At 35.5% G+C, this 12500-nt stretch overlaps 1 long non-coding RNA gene across 2 annotated transcripts; it reads left to right on the top strand.

Annotated features, from left to right (window-relative positions):
- Positions 1–4217: 4217 nt before the first annotated feature.
- On the top strand, positions 4218–7732 carry LOC125044014. Of its 2 annotated transcripts, XR_007116449.1 has the most exons (4): positions 4218–4243; positions 4565–4622; positions 5197–5300; positions 7640–7732. It is a non-coding gene; the product is annotated as an uncharacterized LOC125044014 (long non-coding RNA). The 2 variants fall into 2 exon arrangements; XR_007116448.1 differs by lacking the exon at positions 4218–4243 and having other exon boundaries at positions 4415–4622.
- Positions 7733–12500: the final 4768 nt, after the last annotated feature.

The raw sequence follows: 12500 nt of genomic DNA, 5'->3' as shown, positions 1-12500 counted from the left end.
TGTCTGCAATCTAAAAGAAAAAAAAAATGTAGCAACCCACAACTTACACCTGATACTTATATTCAACTTATATTTTTCTGTTGAAATTTTCTGCATTCAATACCACTTTACTATTTGGTCAGAAGAGACTCCTTAAAAGGGATGAGGTAGAATCGAAAATTAAACATATATTGAAGACAAATCACTGTAAAATGAGTGTGTGTGTGTGTGTGTGTGTGTGCGTGTATATATGTGTGTGTGTGTGGTGTATGTGTGTGTGTGTGTGTGTGTGTGTGTGTGTGTGTGTGTCTGTGTGTGTGTGTGTGTGTGTGTGTGTGTGTTTGCGTTTGTCTTCGTGTATGTGTGTCTTTGTGTCCACATTTTCTTCAAATCTTTACAACTGTATATGTTCGTTCTCGCTTATTATTCAAACAAGCAAATCTAGATATCGATACAAATAAGAGGCATATACCATATCATTATGACCATTTTTAGTTCCCCTCCGTGCACATGCTTCCAGTAGGCACAACTGCGGTCTCACTTTCTCGTTGAATGAGATTTGTGCGGTTCTCCAGCAACACCGCCCTTTTAGGTGTTTTGTTGTTGTTCATTTACTGTTCTTTGGATGACGTCTTATGAAGTTCTCTGTTGCTTGGTTTTTAGATAGGACTATTCCCAACACTGGACTCCTTCCGAGTGACTGGAGGGTTGTAAGATCGAAAAGATGAAGATACGATTTGGGGTCATTTTATTACACAGAAAATATTGGTATAAAATCTCCTTTGGTATATGTACAGGCAATCTCATCACAGGAGAGAGAAAGTGCACGACTGAAAGCTATCACAAAATTAACACTATAAATGAGGACAAGACGGAGTGCCTGAGCAGCCACGCGATACAGGGGCTCTTCACAGGGCGTTGGGCCCCTTCTGGGAAAGGGCCCCGATCATAGTTGCGCGGTCGAAGGGGCACTGGTTGAAGGTGGAGGCGCACTCGGCGATGGAGGCGGCCTTGGCGCCCACGAAGGCAGCGTACTGGAAGCCGGCCTTGGGGGTGTTGAGCTGGTCGAAGTTGACCGGCCCGGGGGAGCGGCCGAACAGCCCCAGGATGAGGCCTCCTCGGGACAGGCCCTCGGGGGCGGGCCTCAGCCGCACACGGGCGCACCCCCCCATTTCACCATATAACACACAACTTTTTCACCTTCCTTAAACCCCCCCAACACCCCTCCTCCACCCCCCCCAACCTTCCCACCCCAAACCCCACCCCAACCACAACAAAACCACCATACAAACAATACATACACCAACACCACAAAAACCTCATCAAAAAATAAACTAATAAACTAAAAACCCTCATAAAAGGTGAATATACTTTTAAAAATTTGAGTAACTTAGCAAGGGTACCGCGTTTCTATGATACGCTAAAATTGCACGCGGCCCCCAAGATATGTATCTGCAACTCAAAAAGTTTAATAACTCTCTAAAACATGCGCAAATATCACAAGATACTTAAAACACAACAAACCCCTTTGAAAAGAATAGAACGCCCCCTATTACGCATGTAGCCTTTCTTTGGCTGTTCAAGATACATTCGAGCACATCCTGCGCACGCTCACCTTTGCTGATGTTTTTGAGTGATGGGGATGTGAGTGAATGATGTCCAAGATGACAAGACCGAGCCCTTATATAGGTGGAGCAGCCGAAGTAAAACTTAACGCATGCGCCGTAATGCAAATCACCTGCCGAGAGAAAGAGGGAGGGAGAGAGGGAGAGGGGGTCGAGTACGTGACCGCAAGGTCGAGGCGTAGCCAATCCCCTCAGTCGAATGCTCCTTGCCAAGGGAAAGTGCAAGTCCGACTTGCTTGAAATCCTCCCTTCCCTCTCCCGCCGTCGTTCCCTCCCCCTCCCTCCTCCCCTTTCTCTCCCTTGCTTTGGCCACTACAGCTTGTCAGTTTCCCTCTAATAGGCTGTAATTATTAGTCTTATTTCATTTTTTTCTGTATTTAGGATTTGTTTAGTCACATTCAGAAAGGCACTACGCCCTCCGCAGGCAACGCTGACTCTTGGCGCGTTTTTCTGTCACGGCGAATGTTAAACAGAGGAAAGGGAAGAAGCGAAGTGATATATTAAAATAAAGAAACAAACGGATATTTTTTTATTATATATATATATTTTTTTTTTTTTTTAAATTATTACAACGGATAATTTGTTTTACCTGTTATGTATTATATCACAAGAGGAGATACTTAATGATACATATTTTACAGAACCAATACAGGATAATTTCTACTTATTTTATATCGTGCTTTTATAATTTAGTTCTGTTAAAAGAAATAATAAAAAACTTATTTCTTTTCTTCTTCTTCTTCTTCTTCTTTTTCTTCTTCGTTTGATAAGACAGGTTCAAGCTGAAGTGAAAATGATCCAAGCTTTTGATATGTGTTAAATCGGACATTCAAAAGTGATTTAGTCCTTGGCTTTCAGTAACTTTGATTGTACATGTACGAAACACACACAGACACACACACACACATAAACACACTTACACAAACATACACACGTACATACACACATACATACACACATACATACACACATACATACATACACACAAAAACATCAAACACACACAGACACCCCAAAATAAAATAAAAAAATAATACATATATAACACACACACACTATATATTATGTTATTATATTAATATGTATAATACAAACACATATTATACTAAACAGACAGAAGAAAGCTAACAGGCTGACAAAAGACAGACAGAGGAAGCAGACAACCCGAAGACAGACAGAGAACAACAGACAGACAACAGAGAACAATAGACAGGAAAACAGAAAAGACAACAGACGAGAGAAAGAGAGAGAGAGAAGAGAGGGGGGAGCAGAGACCCCAAAAAAGAACGAGACAAAACGAACGGCAAAAAGCAAAAAGCAGAAAAGAGGGGAAAGAGGGGAGGATTGATCGTTTTAATAACAGAAAGGTTGTACACTAGCCAGGGAAGTGAAAGGCAAAAACAGACAAAACCCTTCCTTTGAACCGCATACACACCCTTTCTTTCTTCCCGCTGGTTTGGCGAAACAAAAATATGGCTGATGGGGTTTAAAATTTAAAAAAAAACTGGAAAATTAAAAAAATGTTGTTCTTGGGGTCTGTATGAACGGGAAAAGGTAAAACAACCAATAATAAAAAAGGGGGATAGAGATCGTGAAAAAATAATTGATAGTCAATGGAAAATTAAAACCAGAGAAGTAGCTAAGTAAGGAAAGAAGAAGGAGAAGGAGAGAGAAGGAAGGAGAAAAGAGGGAAAGAGAGGGGGAGAAGAGAGAGGAAAGAGAAAGAGGAGAGAGAAGGGGGGAGAGAGAGAGAGAGAGAGGAGATAGGAAAAGGGGAGAAGAGAAGGAAAGAAAGAGAAAAGAAAAAAGAAAAAGAGAAGAGAAAGAGGGGGGAGAGAGGAGAGAAAGGGGAGAAGAGAGAGAGAGAGAGAAGAGAGAGAGAGGAAAAACAATAAATTCAATACTCTAAATTTTTTCCCCTATTCAATTTCCCGGGGCCAAAAAGAAGAAACGCCCACCATTCCAGTATTCCGGGAAATCGTATTATTGTTAAACTAGACCAAATATGTTTCAATTTTTTTTTTTCGCAAACCTACTTGAAGTGAGTCACGGGCGTTGGAAAGCCATCAGCAAGCAGAAGTAGTCGCTTAGCAAGCACGTAAAACAAAGCACAATCACGCTCACACACACACACACACAAACACATACACATACATACACACACACACAAACACACACACACGCACACAAACACACACACATACACACACAGACACATATACATGCATACATACACACACACACACACACACACACACACGCGCGCGCGCGCGCGCGCGCAGGGAAAAAAACGAAATATTGACAAAGCATGTGTATAATTCCGAAATAAAAGAAATGAAGATAAGTTCAACATTTGATAAGATAAGGTGTTCATTCAATTCAAATATGAATATGAGAAAACAGAGACAAAAAGACATTTCTGAACTTCTGAAATATTTTGAAATGAAGGACGCATGAATTCACAAAGGAACCTTATTGAACAAGCCACAAACTCGCAGCAGAAAGGATAAAGGAGAGACAAGAACAGGTAGAGCAAAAATGGCATAGTTTCGTCAGATATGATAACAACAGATTGGCTAATAAGATAACATCAATGATCCAGTTGCCCGCGAAGTAAGTGCAAGTTGGTGGTCTACTGTGTACGTACTCTGTTTGCGGGATATTATTCGAAGGCATGACTCGTGTGTGTGTGTGTGTGTGTGTGTGTGTGTGTGTGTGTGTGTGTGTGTGTGTGTGTGTGTGTGTGTGTGTGTGTGTGTGTGTGTGCGTATGCTTTTGCCGGTTTGTATCTATGCTTGTATGTATGTATTTATGCATGTACGTAAGCATGCACGTACGTATGTATGCATGTATGTACATATGTATGTGTGTGTGTAATGTAAGTTTGTACGTATGTATGTGTGCGTCTTTTTGTGTATGTGTATCTGTGCACATATTTACGGCTTACGATTAACCAACAGAACGTGACAAGAACAAGCATCACCGGCGAGTTCCTTTTTCTCGGAGCAACAGGAAAGGGTATGTGACCGTCTATTCTGCTCAAGTGTGCTTGTTCTGCTAAATAGATATAACAATAACTGTAAGGATAACTAAAATGGTACAGGAAGGGATATATTAACGTCTAGTCTGCTCAAGCATCTTTATATAATCAAATAGCTATAGAAATATTTACAAATATAAATGAAAGGGCAACGTATCTTATTTGCTTGTGTTTTTACTTTGGAAAAAACTCACTAGGTTGTCTTCGATATAGGAATTACAAATATCATTACTATTTCCATACTCTAAAAGCTAAATCTAAATTTAAATCTAAATCTAAATCTAAATAAGGATAAATATGTGTTATGCCAGTGATTCCCAAACACCCTTTCGGCTTCAGGGTGAATTCCTAGTGCCCTTCCCCCCCTCCCCCCCCCTCCCCCCCTCTCATACACATACGAATAGGCCTACACCTGTTTTTTCTTTCTTTTTTTATATGTTTCACATTGACAACAAGATATCTAAGATTTATTTACACCTACCGGATCTTATAATCAAATAAGTGACATTTTAAGAGGGTAAATCAATAAAATAAAACTTGCATTTATCTAAGGCACTCGACAGAACTGAATCCATACAGATAGTGGATGTTAACAACTTCGTTTACGATGAATAGAAGAAGGATTGTCATTTTCTTCCTGTTGTTCCTAAACTTGTGTAAGTATGCATTTTTTTTGTTGTCATTACTGTCATCATCATCATCATTATCATTATCAATATTATCATTTTCATAATTTATATGATTATTGATAATATATATTTTTTTTATTATTATTATCATGTCTAATATCAATATTGTCATCTCTCACTTTATCCTAACTTAAGTAAAAGTCATTATTCATATTTTTACGTGTGATATTATTGTTATTATTATTGTTATTATCATCATTATCATTATCATTACTATTACCGCTATTATTATTATTATTATTATTATTATTATTATTATTATTATTATTATTATTATTATTATTATCATTATTATTATTACTATAATCATCATTATTGCCCTTGTCCTTATTTTCATTATTATCATTATCATTATTTTTACTTCATTATCATTTTCATAATTTATTATTCATTATTATTCATTATTATTATTATTATTATTATTATTATTATTATTATTATTATTATTATTATTATTATTATCATTATTACCATTATTATCATTATTATTATTATTATTATTATTATTATTATTATTATTATTATTATTATCATTATTACTATTATTTTCTATTATTGTTATTATTATCATAATTATTATTATTATTATCATCATCATTATACTATCATTAATATATCATATTATTGATATTATTATCAATTCATTATTAATATCATTATTATCATCATTATTATTATTACTATTATAATAATATTATTACAATCATTATCATCATAGTAGTAGTAGTAGAAGTATAATCACCATTATCAAATTTATTACTGTGGCATATCAAAATCCTATCATGACCAAGGGCGCCTTACGCAAACAAAGTAGGTTTATTTAAACCCCTGGATAAGCCCCATGAGGTGGTAGCGTGGCTAGAGGAGTTTATTTTGGCGTGGGTTTGTTCCAGCATTACCCCCTCCGTCGCACAATAAAATCGTAATACAATGAAATAATAAAAAACTAAAGTTAAAACCATCTTTCAGAATTACGTTAAAAATGGATTAAGAGCATAGAAAGCAAAGGTAAAAGTAAAATGAACACTCACTTTAAAAATCAATATTAAACTCAAGAGAAGAAATGCTGTACAAAATTAAGTAAAACTAAACCATAAAACCTAAACAAAGAAAAGCACTTGTAACTATTACCGATGATTATTATTTAAAAGCATGATCACATCCAGCTCCTATAAGCGAGTCAAAGATACCTCAGACTTAACTTTATCTTTTGTAGCTTCCGGGGGCGTCGAGCCGGTTTCACACAGAAAGAAAATAAGGAAAAATAAACACCAGGTCTCTGCTGCGGTCTCTGCCGAACTGTTTATTTTTCGCGGCCTTTGGGGGGTGAGGGCTGACGGTGATACAACTTTACAAATAGGAGAAACAATAAAAACCTGCCCGTATTGATAAATAATGGGTAAATTTAGTTAAAATGAGAAACATGTAAAACAATTGCAATAGTGAACATGAGTAAAATAATAGATAAAAATAATGTTTGTAAAAATGGTCACCCTAATCACTTAAACATTTATATGATTTATATGGTATGGATTAAAAACAAAGGAGCTCACAGATAATTAAAACTAGGGCTGCCGGCAAAGAACTGCATTAAAAAAGTAAAAAGTAGGCTAATTAAAATGAATCGAAAACCAAAGAAAATGAACAAACATGGGCAAACTAAAACAAAACAAAAACACGAAAACCAAGGATAAAAAACACTAAAAAGACGAGTAAAAGGGGTGGAATCCGGCAGGTGGAAGAGCGCCGTGATGGGAAAGTGCAGTTTGCCCGACCAGGGAAGCGCACAGGGGGACACTACATTACCTTTATCATTATAATCATAGTATAGTTATCAACATTGTTATCATTAGCAACGATTTTGTTAATAACAATATTATTGTTGTTATGATTTTGCCATCATTATAATCATCATCATTAACTTTATCATCATTGCCATTATTATTGAAAATACTACCACTAAAACTTTTACTACCATTATTATCATTATTATTTTTATTATTGTTTATATTATTGTTATTATGATGATTTTCATCATAATACTATTTTATCATCCTCATCATCATCATCATCAATATCATCATAATCACCTAATTAATTTCATTAGAATTAACATTATTAGTATTAGCAATATCAAAGTCACGAATGTCAGGGTATTGAGAAATACATACAGATCCAGGGTATCGAGAAATATATACAGTGCCAGGGTATTAAGAAAAGTATAAAGTGCCAGGGTATTGAGAAATGCATACAGTGCCATAGTACTGAGAAATGAAGAAATTCTTAATGCTTTTCTCGTTCAACAGATTTCCTATACAAGTCGGATGTGCTGATGACAATCCGGGAGAAACAGGCCGTGGTAAGAGACACGAGTAGTGTTACTGTTTTTGTTATCATTGTTATTAATATTATTGCCAATTATTATTATTTTTTTTTTATTATCATTGTCGTCATCTTCATCATCATTATTATTATTATCATTGTTGTCGGTGTTGTTGTTGTTACTGTTATTATTATTATTATTATTATTATTATTATTATTATTATTATTGTTATTATTATTATCATTATCATCATTATTATCATTATTATCATTACTATTATTATTATCGTTATTATTATTATTATCATCATCATCATCATCATTATTATTATTATTATTATTATTATTGTTATTGTTATTACCATTACTATTGTTATTATAATAATAATAATTATTATTATCAAGATCATGATTATGTTTATTACCATTATCATTGCCATTATCATTATCATTATCATGTTAGAAATGTATACACAATATATATAATTTCATTTTCTTTGCCTGAAAATTATTATATAAGATGAGTAAATATATATATATATATAAATATGTGTGTGTGTGTATGTGTGTGTGTGTGTGTGTGTGTGTGTGTGTGTGTGTGTATGTGTGTGTGTGTGTGTATGTGTATGTGTGTGTGTGTGTGTGTGTGTGCGTGTGTGTGTGTGTGTGTGCGTGTGTGTGTGTGTGTGTGTGTGGTGTGTTGTGGTGTGTGTAAAATTTTTTAATGCTTTACATAAAAAATGAATAAATAAATGTATGTTGAAATAATGAATACACACACACACACGCACACACACACACACAACCACACACACACACACACACAAAAACCACCCCCATAAATATAAAACTTTTATTTTAACATCATTCAACATACAATAAAAATACAACAATATACATACATAATACATACTACAACATACAAACTACAACAAACAGCAAACGTAAAAATAGATTTATAGATAAAAGGGGCCCCTTTGATAGATAGATTGGTAATAAAAATTTGTTTACAATATAAATTAAAATTTATTTAATATACATTAAAAGGGGGTTTGTTGGGTTTTGGGTTGTTTGTGTGTTTGTGTGTGGTGTGGGTGGTGTGTGTGTGTGGTTGGTGTTTTTGGTTGTGCGTTTTTGTGTGTGTGGGGCGTTTTTTCCCGAAGACACCGCACACCACCACCGCATCTTTTTTTTTCAATCTAAAAAACCCCCCCCCCCAAAGCCCTCCTCCTCCTCCTCCCCCCCTCCCCCCTCCTCCGCCGCCCCTCGACAGTGCACGCCCCGGCTCCTGTTCACCTCCGGCAGCAAAGGGCGCCTCGGCAACATCATGGGCGAGTATGCCACGCTCTGGGGCCTCGCAGGGCTTTAAAAAAACGTGGCGTCCCCTCCATCCTGACAGGAAGAAAACTCCTAAGATTTCCCCTATTTGCCCGAGGGCCGGTTGCCAGGTTTGTGGGTTTTTTTCTTTGTTTGTGGATTTATCTTTTATCTCTGGGTTTTTTATTTTCCTTTTTTTGTATTTTTTTTTTCTCTTCTTTTCTTTTCTTGGAGATGAGGGTAGTGGGAAGGGGGGGAAGGGTGAGGGGGACTAAGCTTTGGTTTTCCCTGATGATTGGGAACAATGATAAAAAACAAATTTTTATTATATACAGACACCACACATACACGTGTATATTAGTACACAAACAACACCACACACACAACACAAACCAACACACAAACACACCCACACATTATACATATATAAATATATATAATAATATATATAAAATTAATATTATTATGATTTTGAAAATATATATATAAATACACATAATAGGTAAAATAAAAATATATATATAAATATATATATTAAAATTTTATAAATATGATCTCTGAGTGTTTGGTAACTATTATGGCTTTTTCCTGTTGCAAAATATGAAAAACGAAAAGGGGTTACGTAAAATCCGAGGCAAAAGTATGGGCCTAGCGCCCCCCACCCGGGGCCAGGGAAAACCTAGGAAACAAAAAACTAAAAAGGGGATCAAGATATAAAAAAATTTAAAAAAGGGAAAAATTAAAAAAAAAAAAAATCGACTACAAAAACAGTGGGGAAGGGGAATTTTGCCCCCTGGGAAACTGCGGAAAAAACCCCCCCAAAAGCTAAATTTGGGCCGAAAAAAAAGAACCAACGGTGTGTGTGTGTGTGTGTGTGTGTGTGTGTGTGTGTGTGTGTTTGATGGCTTCATAATAGCTCAATTGTTAGTCCTACCTAATGTGACCTGTTCACCCTTTTTTTTTAAATTTCAAAATTTTTTTTTCAATATTCTTTCTGCTTTTAGTAATTAAATTACCACCCGTAGTATTTTCCCGAAATTGCTAATATTAATTTTAAAAGGGTTTAAAAATATTGATATCAATAGAAAAAATAAACTGTATTATGGCACCTCAAAGAACGATAATATCAGATTATGTAAGCTACTAATTGAGAAACAAAAATCCACAGAAGGGTTGTATATCATACTATTATCCAATGCTTCAGTGAATACAATTTCATTAACAGATAATCCGGTCAAAGTACATCTGTTCCATCCATACCGCGAGGACCTTCTGCGCGAATTTACGTTTTCTCCAAGTCTCAGAAAACAGGTAGGGTTTTAGAAGTATATAAGGATTAATGGTGCGTATATTTATCGCCATTTTGTGTTATCATGTTTTTTTGTTTTGCACGATTTAAAAAAAAAAACGCGCCCCAAGGGCCTCCCTGGGGCCCCCGACTTTCAGATTTGTGTGATTTGGAGGATAAAAAACTTAAAAATAAAAGCTTTCTCTGGTTTTTTTTTTCTATTTGTTTTTTAATTCCCCCTGCTCTCCTCTCCCCCTCGGGGTCTCTCTTTCGCGCCAAAAAATTCCGGGGCCCCTCTTTTTCCCCGCCTTTTTCGCTCTCCCGCTCTTTGTTCGCCCCCTCCCCCTCTCTCTCTCTTTTCTCTCTTGTCTCTTAAACTTTCCCCCTCCTTAATTTTTCGCTTTTCTCTCTCTTCTCTCTCCCCTTTTTTCTCTCCTTTTCTCCTTCTTTCTCCTCTCTCTTCCCCTTTTCTCTCTCGTTTTCTCCTCTCCCGTCTTCTCTCTCTCTCCTCTCTCTCTCTTTCTTAATTTTCATTTTATCATTTTGTATCTATCATTATAGCTTTTATAGTTCCAAAAAGTAAAAAAGGAATCCCCATACAAAGTGTTAAAAAACCAACTAAAAGTTAAAACCCGATGCTTTTATCATTTAAAAATATTTTTGGGCAGAAAAATAACATTTAAAATTAAAAATTCTTTTCCCCCTGTTACAAAAGTCGAAAAAAAAGACCTGTTTTCCCCTTGGGTAACTTTTTTAACCCAAACACCGTGTCAAAATCTAAAACCACTTTTGTTGGCTCTGATGTGTGAAACGCCAATTTGTTTTTCTTGTGTTTTACAATAAAGTCAGCTAAAATGGCATTTATTACAGGGGAATTTAAATCCTGGCCATTGAAAGACAAGTGAAAAAAAAGTCTCCAAAATCCCTTTGTGGGAAATCCCCTATTCGGGTTCCAACTGACTATATCAAATATATTATGGTATATTTTGTTCATGTTTCGCCTCCGCTACGTGTTATTCTTACTCTCAAAAGTGCGTTGGGATCGTGCGGGGTAAAGGGGGCGTGTGGGTTTTGTGTGGGGTGTGTTGTTGGGGGTGTTTGTGTGTGTGTTTTAAAGTTGGGGTTTTAGTTTTATGGATGTAAGTATGTATGTAATGTATGAATGTTTTGTATTTTTTTATAATATTTATGTGTTGTATGTATGTATGTATGTTATGTAGGTTTTTAAAGTATGAATGGTTGTATGTATGTATGTATGTATAATATATATGTTTTATTATGTCTGCCGTCTGAAAGTATGTATGTATAAAAAAGTAAAGAAATATATGTTAAAAGTATTTTTCCCGGGCCCGTTTGTATGTATGTATTTTGTATGTAGACGAAAATTCACCTGCTCAGCCGTATGTTAAAAAAAAAAAAAAACACTGTTTTTAATTCACAAATCCAAAAAAACGCATTCAAAAACCAAATGAAATTTGCATCCCTTTTCAGAAATACAACACAACCATACCCGGGCCCAAAGGCCCATTACGTCCCGGCTATGGAGTATTACCCGAGAAATAAAAGGCACCCCAAACCTTTACATGGCGTCCCAAAGATCCTAAATAAATTCAAGAAACATTTAAAAACCTTTTAAAAACGTCCCCTTTTAAAAACAAAGGGATATATCAAGTTTTTTATCTACAAAGTGACAACGATCTAGATTCGAAAGGAATTGTGATATAAGAAAGTTCAGTACAAACCCCATTAAAATTTTTTACATAAAATTTTTCCCAAAAACATACTTTTGGCATTTCGTAAAACCCTTTTGAATTTATTTCAAAAGTGCTCCTTAACAACCCTTTCTCATATTTCTGTTCCCATATGCATATCCTTTCTTGATAAGGTAAAAAAAAAAATGTATAATCATTCTGCATGCATACTTTAGGCCTCTTTGTTAGCACCCTGAAATTACTGACACGTTGGTACAGTGAATGTTTGATGCTGGTTCGTGCTGGGATCTTCGTGATTTGTTCTTTTGGAATGAATAACGACCACTGTTTGGAAAAAAGAACGAGATATTTTTCATTATTTCATATAAAAGGGTCATAAAAGTTTTGAATATATAAAATGGTGGTATTTTTTTGTCATTGGGAAAACAAAACATTAGGAAAGTATTTAATAATATGGAAAAAAGTACCTGACTACTCTACCACTGCATCTTTATATATCAATTATATATCAAGAAACAGACGATACG

The sequence above is a fragment of the Penaeus chinensis genome, chromosome 35 (assembly GCF_019202785.1).
Source record: "Penaeus chinensis breed Huanghai No. 1 chromosome 35, ASM1920278v2, whole genome shotgun sequence".
Taxonomy (NCBI): Eukaryota; Metazoa; Arthropoda; class Malacostraca; order Decapoda; family Penaeidae; genus Penaeus; species Penaeus chinensis.
This window is presented reverse-complemented; position numbering and strand designations above follow the sequence as displayed.